At 44.4% G+C, this 11,513-nt stretch overlaps 1 long non-coding RNA gene across 1 annotated transcript; it reads right to left on the bottom strand.

Annotated features, from left to right (window-relative positions):
* Positions 1-4,342: 4,342 nt before the first annotated feature.
* LOC128103607 (uncharacterized) lies at positions 4,343-11,266 on the bottom strand. Its single transcript, XR_008215737.1, has 3 exons — positions 7,915-11,266; positions 5,496-7,250; positions 4,343-5,070 (listed from the first exon to the last, which is right to left on the bottom strand). It is a non-coding gene; the product is annotated as an uncharacterized LOC128103607 (long non-coding RNA).
* Positions 11,267-11,513: the final 247 nt, after the last annotated feature.

Below are 11,513 nucleotides of genomic sequence, written 5' to 3'. Positions count from 1 at the left end.
GGGCGGTTTGTGAAGTCTCACCCCTATCAGAGAAGATATTACAATTGATGGCTAATAGGAGAGAGAGAGAGAGTTATTTTTCTCCCTCTTCTGAGAGGCCACCCATATTCCAGTAGATGGCCCTATGTCCATGCACACACTGACATCACTAAGCACACTCAGTGGGTTTTTTTTTAAGCACACGAAATTGGGAGGTAAAAGTAATGAGGTGGAGGGTAGAGGAGGAATTAGAGAGAAGGAGAGGGTTGGCCAAAACACATTCTATGCCTATATGAAATTCTCAAGCAATAATAAACAAATACAAACTTTCAAAGAGCACACACAAAAGCAACCCCCAAACCCTGAAAGTTTACCCAAGTAACTTTAGGGGTTCAGATGTTGCCAAAGACATCTATTAGGCAGTACTTGACAAGATGAATCAAGAAGATGAACAGATACAGAAAAACAAATACGCACCAAATAGGAACACTAGAAAAGAAATCAGGTTGGGAGAAAACACACAATGATCCAATCCAGTGGCTTCACCAGCTGATCCCCTCAACAAGGAAAGAGAAATAGTCTCGGCACTTGACCGATTGACAGCTCAGCTGTAAAGCTGGGCAGTTGAGGAGAAATCACGCAGAAGAAGGTTTGTCTGTTGTCGTTTGAGAGGGGGCCTCACTCCAAGGCCCACGGTGGCCTGGAACTTTCTATGTAGCCCAGGATCGCCCTGAATTTGAAGCGGCCCTCCTGCTCTCAGTGCACTGTGGGCATTGAAGGCATGTGCTACCTCGGCTAGCTGCTTTGCTCTTTGGGGAAAGACTGTGAAGAGCATCTAATTAGCAGATGCAGAAACTTGGGAACTTTGCACTCACGAAGCTGCTGTTAGGGCACCGGCACCCGGGGTCCCAGTGAGTACCGAGGGTGGTGGCAGTTGTTTTGTTTTCTCTGTGTGAAGAAAGTCAAGTCTTCACTCATCTAGATGCTCCCAGGGAGATGTAATGTGGACCTTTTGTTCTTGTTTTTTACTTGCTGCGCTGAAACCCATGCATGTCTCCTCTAGGACCCCACGACATCGGGTAGTTACCACTCTAGGAATTGACTTTGCCAGAAGCATTTTAGTCTCAAACAGAAAACAAAAATAGATGCACTTCAGAACGATCCAAGTGTTGTGCTTCTGATGTTTTTTTCATCCTCCCAACTGCAGTAAAAGAAATTCCTGCTATTTGAAATAATCACCAACTCTCCTGAGAAGCATTAACAATTAAGCAGCTCTCTTGTGTGGCCCTGCCTGCCTGGCTAACCTGTAAGAGGCACGTTGAACCGGAGGCGGTAACAGGAGCATGCTCAGCAGGTATGAAGAAGGCTCTTTTTCCTCTAACAGACACCGCAACACAAGCTTGCTTTGATAAACGCCGCCATTTCTCCTCAGCGCGACATTTCTCGAACAGTTCTATTGAAAACTCCTTTTGTGCTAAGGAGATCATGTGGGTCCTGACCCGGACTCTTTTTTCTCACATTTAAAACATTAGCAGGACACAGAAGTAGAAGACATTGCTCCAAAAACATAACCATTCTTGGTCACGGTCAGTCATCTTCAGTGTACTGTGTTCCTGAGAATGTGGGGGAAGGATCCCACTGTAACTGGATAACCCTGAAGCCAGGAGCACAAAGGCACTGCCTGCTCCCAGGCAGCTGCCTGGACAGGTAGCCTGGGAGCAGTGGGAGGTCAATGAAGAAGACATGTCAAGATGCATGCAGGCAGAAAGGCTTCTTCTGTCTTTAAAAAGGAAAGGAAAACTGTTATTCTATGTCCACATTCATAAAACAATTATGCATCTACAATCAGTGATGGGCTTTTTGCACCAGTATCAGATGGGCACATGAAAGATTAAATGCAGAGTCGTTGTATTTTCCTTGGGAGTAGTCAGGTACCAGGGAAGATTTGAGCAGCCTAACACAATATATAAAATTCAAATCAACTTGTTAGCTTGTTTTGTCCAATCAAATTAAAATACATATAAAACAAAATCCACCCCCCCCCCCCCAGCTTTAATTATCCTTCCTTCTGTCTTTTTCAGGTCTGGAGATCGAACCCAGGGCTTTGCACACACAGGCAAATGTCCTGCCTCTGAGCTGTGTTTCCAGCAGGCTTTTTATTTTATTTTATTTTATTTAGTCTCACTAAGGTACCTGATAAGTCTCTAACTCAATCTGCAGTGCAGTTGTGATGCTGCTCATGCCTGAGCCTCTTGAGCACCTGGGACCACAGGCCTGTATTGTGGTGATATTGTGTTCCGCAAAAATATTGTGCACCCTAATAAACTTATCTGGGGTCAGAGAACAGAACTGCCACTAGATATAGAGGCCAGAAAACGGTGGCACACACACCTTTAATCCTAGCATTCCAGAGGCAGAGATCCATCTGCATCTCTGTGAGTTCAAAGCCACACTGGAAACAGTCAGGTGTGGTAACAAGAGCCTTTAATCCCAGGAAGTGATGGCAGAAAGCAGAAAGGTATTTAAGGCATGAGGACCAGGAACTAGCCTGGTTAAGCTTTTAGGCTTTTGAGCAGCACAGTTCAGCTGAGAGGCATCCAGTCTGAGGAAACAGAATCAGCTGAGGAATTGGCAAGGTGAGGTAGCTGTGGCTTGTTCTGCTTCTCTGATCTTTCAGCGTTCACTCCAATACCTGGCTCCAGGTTTGTTTTATTAATAAGACCTTCTAACAATTCGTGCTACACTGTACCACCAGGCCTGGCTCCATCATGCAGAGCCTTCTTAAAGTGCACTTCTTAAAGTAATAGCAAGTATATCCACATCACTATGCAACAAATCTCTATAACGTGTCTTCTCCTCCTTCTCTTTCTTCTAATTCTTTGTCTTCCTCCTCCCTCCCTACCTCTCTCTTTCTCCACGTGTGTGTATGTGTGTGTGTGTGTGTGTGTGTGTGTGTGTGTGTGTGTGTGTGTGTGTGCTTCTTCACATGCATTCTGAGAATCAAACTCATGCTTGTAAGGTAAGCATTGACTAGGCCATCTCCCTAGCAAAACTAAGCATAATATCCATGCAACAGCCTACTGTTAACAAATTCTTATTTATAACAAGCTTGTGTATTAACTACCGAAATTAATTACACTAAATAAAGACTAAATCTGAGCATGGCGACACTTGTAATCCCATCAATAAGGAAGCTGAGGTAGGGGGATTGCCATGAATTCAAGACCAGACTGGACAAGATAACAAGACCCCAACTCAAAATAAACAAACAAACAAAAACAGAACACAAAAGAACAAACAAAATTTAATCATAGAATCATGGCCTTTGCTAGTCTTTATTCATATTTATTAATGCCCACATACATCATGACAAATTAGAGGTCAGAGGAGCCAATTCTCTCCTTCTACAGTATGGATCTCAGAGATTAAACTCGGGTCCTCAAGCTTGGTGACAGGTGCCTTTGAACCACTGAACCATCTTTAAAGACGAGGTCTTGCTATTCTTTAAGGAAAGCTTCTAATTTGGGAGCATTTTGCCGACCAACTAAACAATCCATTTGGACAGCAAGTAAGGAACTCGGAACAGAATGAAGCTGGGAAGTTAGCACCTAAAACACACATGCTAAGGTCCAGTAGATCGCAGGCACTGAGCCACAGATGTCTCTGGCAGTTCTTCAATAGCCTGTGAAAAGAGAAGCAGAAGAAGTCACAGGAATCCAAAGCTCATCTCCTGAACTCTCTGGAGATCCGGCAGAAGATGAGTTTCGGGCAGGACTGGGAGTGAAGAGTCAAGACAAGAGGTGTGTGAGGGATTAAGACCAAAAGAGCTGGAGAGGAGTGAAAACGGAAGGATCCCATGCAAGAAATTCAAAAGGAAATTTGAGCATCCTTTTAGAGGTCATGGATGCAAGGACTATCTGCAATTTGCTTGCCCCAACCTGGGGGTGAGAGAGTTCAAAGGCTTCACACACTAGGAAATAGTAACTGTGTTAGGAGATAGAAATGATGTGGGGGGCGAGGGGAGGGAGCGGGTATCTGGTAGTGTACGTGTGGGGGGCGCGGTATGCATGTCCATATGAGTGCAGACCAGATGTTGATGCTGGATATTTTCCTCATTCTTTACCTTATTTTTGGAGACAAGAGCTCTTACTAAACCTGGAGCTCACCTATTCAGCCAGACTAGCTGGCCTCTAACTCTGGGAATTTTCCTTCTTCCACTCTCCTGTACTGGGATACAAACACACCACACTACAGTACCTAGATTTTTTATATGGCTACTGCAGATCCGAACTCAGGTCCTGCGTTGTGTAGTAAGCATTTTATCAACTGAGTTACTCCCCACCCTGCCCAGTCCCAAGAAATGCTGACTTGATCATTGTGTGATGCATATGTATATCAGGTTGTCACACTGTACCTGACAAAAAAAAATGCACAGTTTCTGTGTATCCAGTAAAGGGGGAAAAATTACATCAAAACCGCTGACATAGATTTCAGAGTGTCTAGTGGAGAGTGAGGTCAAAGTCAGGTCATAGCAATTGGTGTGTGAATAAAGGAAACTTCCTCAGTCACTACTAAGCGGGCCTGGATACAAGAATTCACCTTCAAATCGATTGATTTCTAAGCCAAACACCTAAGATTGGTACCCCAGTGGATCAGTCACATTTCCATCACTTTCCTCCTGCACTACACACTGCATTCTATAGGGTTCCAGGATTGTCTTCTAAGGAGGAAAATCCTTCGGATGCTGGCAGAAGAATCTACTAGAACAAAAATGAGTGGAAATGTCTGCTTAATGTTAGGCATAAACAGAGATGAAAATCAGTCTCTTAGAATACACGGCATGGGGAGGGGGTCTCAAGAAAGAAGAAAATAGTCAAAGGCAATGCTCCTAGCAGCACCTTGCAGCTTGACTTGGAAGGAATCTTCTCAGCATTTCCTGAATCAGGAGTTTTCAAGCAGACGCCACAGTGCTTTGACATAACTATCCCCCAGGTCAGCAGAGGATGAGTACTGCTCATGGACCTTCTAGGACTGTTGCTGGTGGAATTGGATGGTAACAGCCCATAAACTGGAGAGATCACTGGGATTTGCCTGGAAGACAAGTTCCAAAGTCACCAAAGGAATCATTCAAATACTCCAAGCTTCTGGTTTTCTATCTGGAGTATGACTGTGGTAATGCTCTCATAAATAATCATGGGAGGGAAGGGGAACCAAATCAGAAGCAGGAAAGTGCTAAACAGATTTACTAATGGAGCACGCATATCCAGCAACAGGGCATATGAATCCCAGTTAGACTAGACCCTTTTAGCTGCAAAGATACCAGATGCACGATAAAATGCAACATCTAGAAAGAGCTAAACTTGAAGCCAAATTAAGGCTCATAAGGGCTGCAAACGAAGGGAATTGAAGCTAGAAGAGTGAGGAGAAGCAGCCCCTGGCTTTTCTTAGCATTTCCAGAGCACCTAGCTGCAGTAAGAGAGGATGCTGGCTCCTGTGGAGACATGTAGTGTTCTTACCTAGAGTGAAAGAAGAGAGGGTGAAGTCTTGGGCATAGAACTCATGTGGCATTGAAAGGAGCTGATGGCTGGGAGGTGCGGCTTAGTGGTGCTTGTCGTGCCTGCTTGAAGTGGTGGAGTCATTCCCCAGCACAGCATAAGGAGGAGGAGGAGGATGGCGAAGAAGACAACAATGATGATGATAATGATACAGTGATGATGATGACAACTATTCATTGCTAGGGCCGTGATGAAAAGATGGTACAGACATAGCATGAAAAGATGCTACAGGATAGCATAAATAGCAGAAGTGTATTTACTCAGAGATCTGGAGGCTGAGCAAGGTGGGTTCTCCTCCAGCCTCTCCTTGTCTTGCAGATGGCTACCATTTTGAAGTAGCACCGCTATGATTGATGGTCACATGATCCCCATGCGACATGGATCCTTGATGTGTCCTCCTCATCATAATAGGACCTTGGTCCTATTGGGTAGTGCCCACCTTCACGTCTTCCCCCAAGTACAGTCACTTTACAAAGAAATTGGGAGTTAGTTAGGGCTTCAGCATGTAAGTTTGGGGAACGACCCAGTTCATGGTGTAACAAGGTAGGGGCCAACAAGACCCCTGAGCTAGACCTAGAGCAGCAGTGAGGAAACGGGGAATCACCCTACTTGTCACTGTCCTTACATGAGAGGGGAAACTCTGCAGTCCAAGCTTTGTAGGTACAGATGTTGGAATCTCTCCTTCCTGCACGGTGCAGGAAGCGTGGTTAAGAAACTGACCTGCACCTCGATGGAGGAGACAGCTTTTCACCATGATCACAGTGATCCTGCACAATATATCCCTCAAGAAGCCACCCGTTAGTACTTGTGCCACGCTGTCCACCGCCCCCAACAACCGGCCTTATGCTCAGTTAGGGGTCACTTTTCTCACTTCCAGCCAGTTGGCCTACTCCTGGTTTCTTCTCTGGCGAATAGCAGGTGCCATGTTGGGGGTAGCAGACAGCCACACCATTTCAACAGCACTGGTAGGGTCAGACGCGTTTTAAAGGATACGTGTCACATGCGCAGCTATTAATTCTGTGAAAGCACGTCAGGCACCTGAAGTGAAGGAGACACCCCTGTGAGACTGTCCTGTCTGTATGACAGCTGTTTTTGGAGACGTCATCGAGCCACTGACATCTTAAGTCAGAATGGCTGTAAGGATCCACTTGAGACCGTCCTGAGATGACCAGGCCTATTGACATTCCCTGTGGAAGGAGAGAAGAGGGTCCTGAGGCCTTTAGGAGAGCCTCACATGGCCCCTCCTCTCCTGGAGATTCCAATCCTTCTACGTAAGAAAGAGGCAAACAGCTCACCGGGGTGGGACTTCTTGGTGGCGTCCCTACTCATTTGTCACCCAGGGGATTTCTTGGTGATTGTAGCTGCCTGTGAGTCACCCATATTCCCAGAGATAACTCCCGTAAACACATTAGCTCACCAATGACTTGGATGGAATCCTTTGGTCTGTTGGTGCTCTCTCTACCTGGGGGCAGATGTTTCTTCAGTTCCTCCAGGAAAAGTCACACAGTATCTCCAAGCTGCATCTTTACACTGTCTTCCCTCTGGAAATTCCTCTCTTCGCATAGCATTCATTGTAAGGACACAAGTCAGAGGGACTTACCCTACTGCTGTGTGCTATCAGGGCTTAGCTAATTACAGCTGCAGTGTCCTTTTCCCAAATAAGGTCATAACCTGAGGTACTGCAGGCTTCAGGGAGGGAGGATGACACAATCCAACCTATAATAGATACATACAGTACAAAACATGTTTTCAATTACATGACGTTGTAAATAGAAAGCAATGTTGTGTAGTATTTATGGACTTATAAATGCATAGTAAATGTTCAAAACATGTGTGAGAAGGAAAACAGCTTCAGAATAAAACCTTCCTCCAAAGAGGGAGAACAGGAGGGGGCTGGAAAGGAGAGGCAACCTTATTTTAACATTCAATTATTTTGAAACAGGACAACATTCTGCTAAGTGTTCAGATGTCAGTGTCTATCTTAATCCATGTTCTGTTGCTATTACAAATACTGGTGACCAGTTAGAAGTTCATTAGGCTCATGGTTCTAGAGGCTGGGAAGTAAACCATGGTGCTGCATCTGATGGTGTCCCTCATGCTGCACCTTAACATCATGGAGGCTGTCACACGATGAAACAGAATACACACACTAACTCAGGCCTCTCTTCCCCTCCTAACAAAGCTCCTAAAGCCAACACGGGCTCCACCCTCATGACTGGATCAGTTGTGTAGCTCTTTCCTCCAAATTAAACATTCTTCCCTGGAGGGAAGCCCACAAGACTCAGGAATCTAAGAAAACATACAAGGTTCAGGAAGTTCATGAAAGTTATGAAATTCACATGAAACACAACCCCAGGATATAAAAGCAGTCAATAATTACCTCAGAGTGGAGACTCTCCAGTGGAGCTGCCAGCTAAGCTGGACTTGGTTGGAATTGTTTCTCTAGTCCATCATCAGTGCCTATCAGCAATACATAGGTATTTGTTTGAATCCCTCCAGGAAAAACCATAAACCACATCTAATCCTAAATCACACCCAAAGGCCCCCTTAATAGGTGATTTTGGGGATCAAGGTTATAACACATGAATTTAGGGGAACACAGACAGTAGCTGTGATTATGGCAACTGTCATCTTATTCTCTGATTGTTTCTTTGTATGTCTGAATTATCACAACATTTTGTTTGTTTATCTGAGAATGTAGCAATAGGAAAGAAGTGTTCCTTGCTATGACGATGGTGAGGTGTTTGAACATGCCTCAATGCAAAGCAATATTAAGTTTGTCTTGGTAAAGACATCACGAAGCATCGAGAGGGAGGTGATAGCAAGAAAGGGCTATCAAGGTTGACTTGCAAAGGTTGACTCACAAGCCAGCCAGGACTGCATGGGGATGGATGGATTCCAAATTCACTGGGAGCTAGGTGGTCACAGCTTTCCTTGCAACTTGGAGCAAATGCCAGAAGACAAGGAGGAGGTCAATGGGTTTGCTCTGTTCCATTTCGGAGTAGTTGGGAAGAAACAACCTGGGTCAGGCCTAGATCCAGACCCCACAATACTTACTATTTCATTTAATATTTATATCAATCCGATGGTATTGGACCCACTTCATAGGTGAAGAAACTGAGGCTTAAAAGGACACATAACCAGCCAGGTAGCACAAGCAATACTGTTCCTTTTCAGTTTATTGCAGGATATTAAAAGGAGGAAGAGCTGGTTTCTCAAGAGAGAGTTGCCTAAGAGAGAGAGTGGACCACAAAGCTGAGATCAAACCTCAACTGTTTCATTCCCCGCTTACAGTCTGGGTCGCTGTGCATTATGGGTATCCACCTGACTCCATCCTCAGGCACTGGAGACACATCAATAAGTCTGATAAAGTCTGTGTTAGCTGTACATATGTTTTAGAAGTCTGCTCATCCCTCCATCTTAATAACAACTGTGAGACTAGAGGATTTTGTTTTTTTTTAAACAGAGCATTCCTCCATAAATCACCTCACTTAAAAAAATATTATTTTTATTCTTTACATACATTACATCCCAACCACAGTTTCCTTTACCTCCACTCCTCCCAGTCGGAGGAGTGTGGTGTGTGTGTGTGTGTGTGTGTGTGTGTGTGTGTGTGTGTGTGTGTGTGTTTGGGTAGTTGCAAGACAAGAAGATGTGATCCAGGAGTTGAACCCTTAGGTGGCTCTGCTCCCTGGGAAGGCCAGGATTTCTGAAAGACACCTCTAATCATTTTAGAAGGGACAAAACAATATGGATGACCTTTGAGCTGCAAGGACAAGCAGGAGACTAGTCCTGATGGGCTGTGTGCCAGCAGGGAGACCCTGGTCTGGCTGAGTACACAGCGATTATTATGCTAGCCGGAGGAGGAAAAAAGTCAATTCAAAAACTGCTTGTTCATGTCACGGTAAATCCTTAATGGATTTAATGAAAATTCTTCTTCTTCATGAGATATTTTCTATTTTAAAGAAGAACGGCAAATTAATACAGCATTTCCAATAGCCTTTAAGTCAGGTTTAATTGGGGCAATCCCCTCCAGTGAATCGGAAGATGACATTCATCTTCGCTGCCTGGGTAGAATGTTAAACTAGAGGCAGGGGTGAAATGTCAACGTAAAATAATGCTAATAATTATTCTGAATGTTACATTCTCCTTGACTTTGGAATTTAAAGGGCCAAAATGAAGGCTTTTTTGTCAAAAGTCAAGAAGTCATCTAGAGACGTGGCTGACATTTATGATTAATGTAATCTGGGATTATTAGGAGAGAAATGTAGGCTATGATTAGCTTCTCATATCTCAGTATTTCATTTTTATGTTATTATAGGAACCATATAGTATATGAATATAAAAAAAAATGCTGACATGCCACAGATAATCCTAATCTCCTGGAAATTTCAAAAGGAAACCTCTGGAGAGAAGGCCTTTTTAATTAAAGGGGCAGTGACCAAAGGGCAGTGACCAATTAATTAAATTTGTAGCACTGTAGTGAAAGAAAGAAGAAAACGACCCCATCCAAGGCTAGATCATGGTTTCTTAGGCACAACACACGTGTGCACACAAAAGAAATCAAGCCTCTGTCTGCCGGGGCCTGTCCCTTCAGAGAAGGTGCTGGTTCATTTGTGACAAAGGAGACAAAGCACAGCCTGAGCAGGACCTCCAGGCTACGCCCTGAGCTGGCAACTCGGCTGCCTCAGGAAAGCGAGGCTGTGACTGAGAGCAGAGGCCCTCCGGAGGAGGAGACCTGGCTGGGGGATGCTGGGGAAACGTTAACCCTCATTGAAAAATAAGGCTTTGGGTCCAAGGCTGGAGCTGGGAAGAGTGCAGGGGAGCCTGCTCCTCAGAACTCGGGTCCCGGCTCCAGGCCGCCGCCTTCCCTGGCAAATGCTCTCCTAGATGTTTGCAGCATCATAAGCAGGAATACCAGAGGTGCAATGCCAGAGAGAGACAGGTCAGGACTCACTCCAGGAAAGAAAAAACAAAGCAAAACAAAAGAAACAAACAAACAAACAAAAAAAAAAAACAGAAGGTGGGGAGTGGATGTCTTATAAATAGGTGAAAAGCAAACGGAAGGACTTTGAAGAGAGACAGGGAATGGCCCTGGGTTAAACCTCTGACTGTGAAAAAGAAAATGAAATTCACTCACCAAAGTGGGAAACTTTGGTGTGTGTGTGTGTGTGTGTGTGTGTGTGTGTGTGTGTGTGTGGTGTGTACATATAAACACATACACACATGTATGTATATACATAGTGTGAATATATATAATTCTGATATATGTTAAACATATGGTACAGCGTATCTTCTATTTATAGTAGTATTATTTGTATTTTTCCTCCATCAAGGAGGAAGGAGAGACCGAGAGGGAAGAGAGGAAGAAGAGGTGAGAGGGCTGGAGAAGGGGAGATGAGAGAACAGCGGACGTGGAGAGAAAAGGCAGGGAAAGGAGAAAGCTCCGAGGCCCACAAGTGCGGCTTTCAGTACAGCCTGGTGTACATCGCTGGCATTTCTAGGAATTTCTGATCACCTCTCTAGTAATGAGGAAGCAGATTTTCTAGCTTGAAGTTTCCATCTCAGGTTCCCATCAGCTCAGCTGTCTGGGTGGTGATTCTGTGTACGTCCCCCGTGAAAATCTGTGCTGGCCACGAGAAACGCAGGCTCTCCCATGATCTGAACTGTCTCTGGTAAGCTTCAAGCATTTTATATCGGAGGAAATTAAAAGGGACATCATTTGAGCTTGCTATGGCTCTGGATGCTGAGACAGGAGGATTGCAAGTTTGAGTCCTGACTGGGCTACAGAGTGAAAACCTTTCTAAAAAAAAAAAAAGAAAGAAAGAAAGAAAGAAAGAAAGAAAGAAAGAAAGAAAGAAAGAAAGAAAGAAAGAAAAAAAGAAAAAAAGAAAAAAAGAAAGAAAGAAAACCCACCAAACCAACCAACCATGACAACCACAGTAAAGGAAGACTGTTGGAAAAGGACTCACATAGTAC

This window comes from Peromyscus californicus, unplaced genomic scaffold, assembly GCF_007827085.1.
Source record: "Peromyscus californicus insignis strain IS unplaced genomic scaffold, ASM782708v3 Scaffold_8__1_contigs__length_139910024, whole genome shotgun sequence".
NCBI lineage: Eukaryota > Metazoa > Chordata > Mammalia > Rodentia > Cricetidae > Peromyscus > Peromyscus californicus.
Note: the sequence above shows the minus strand (reverse complement) of the source record. Positions and strands in the feature narration are given on the sequence as shown.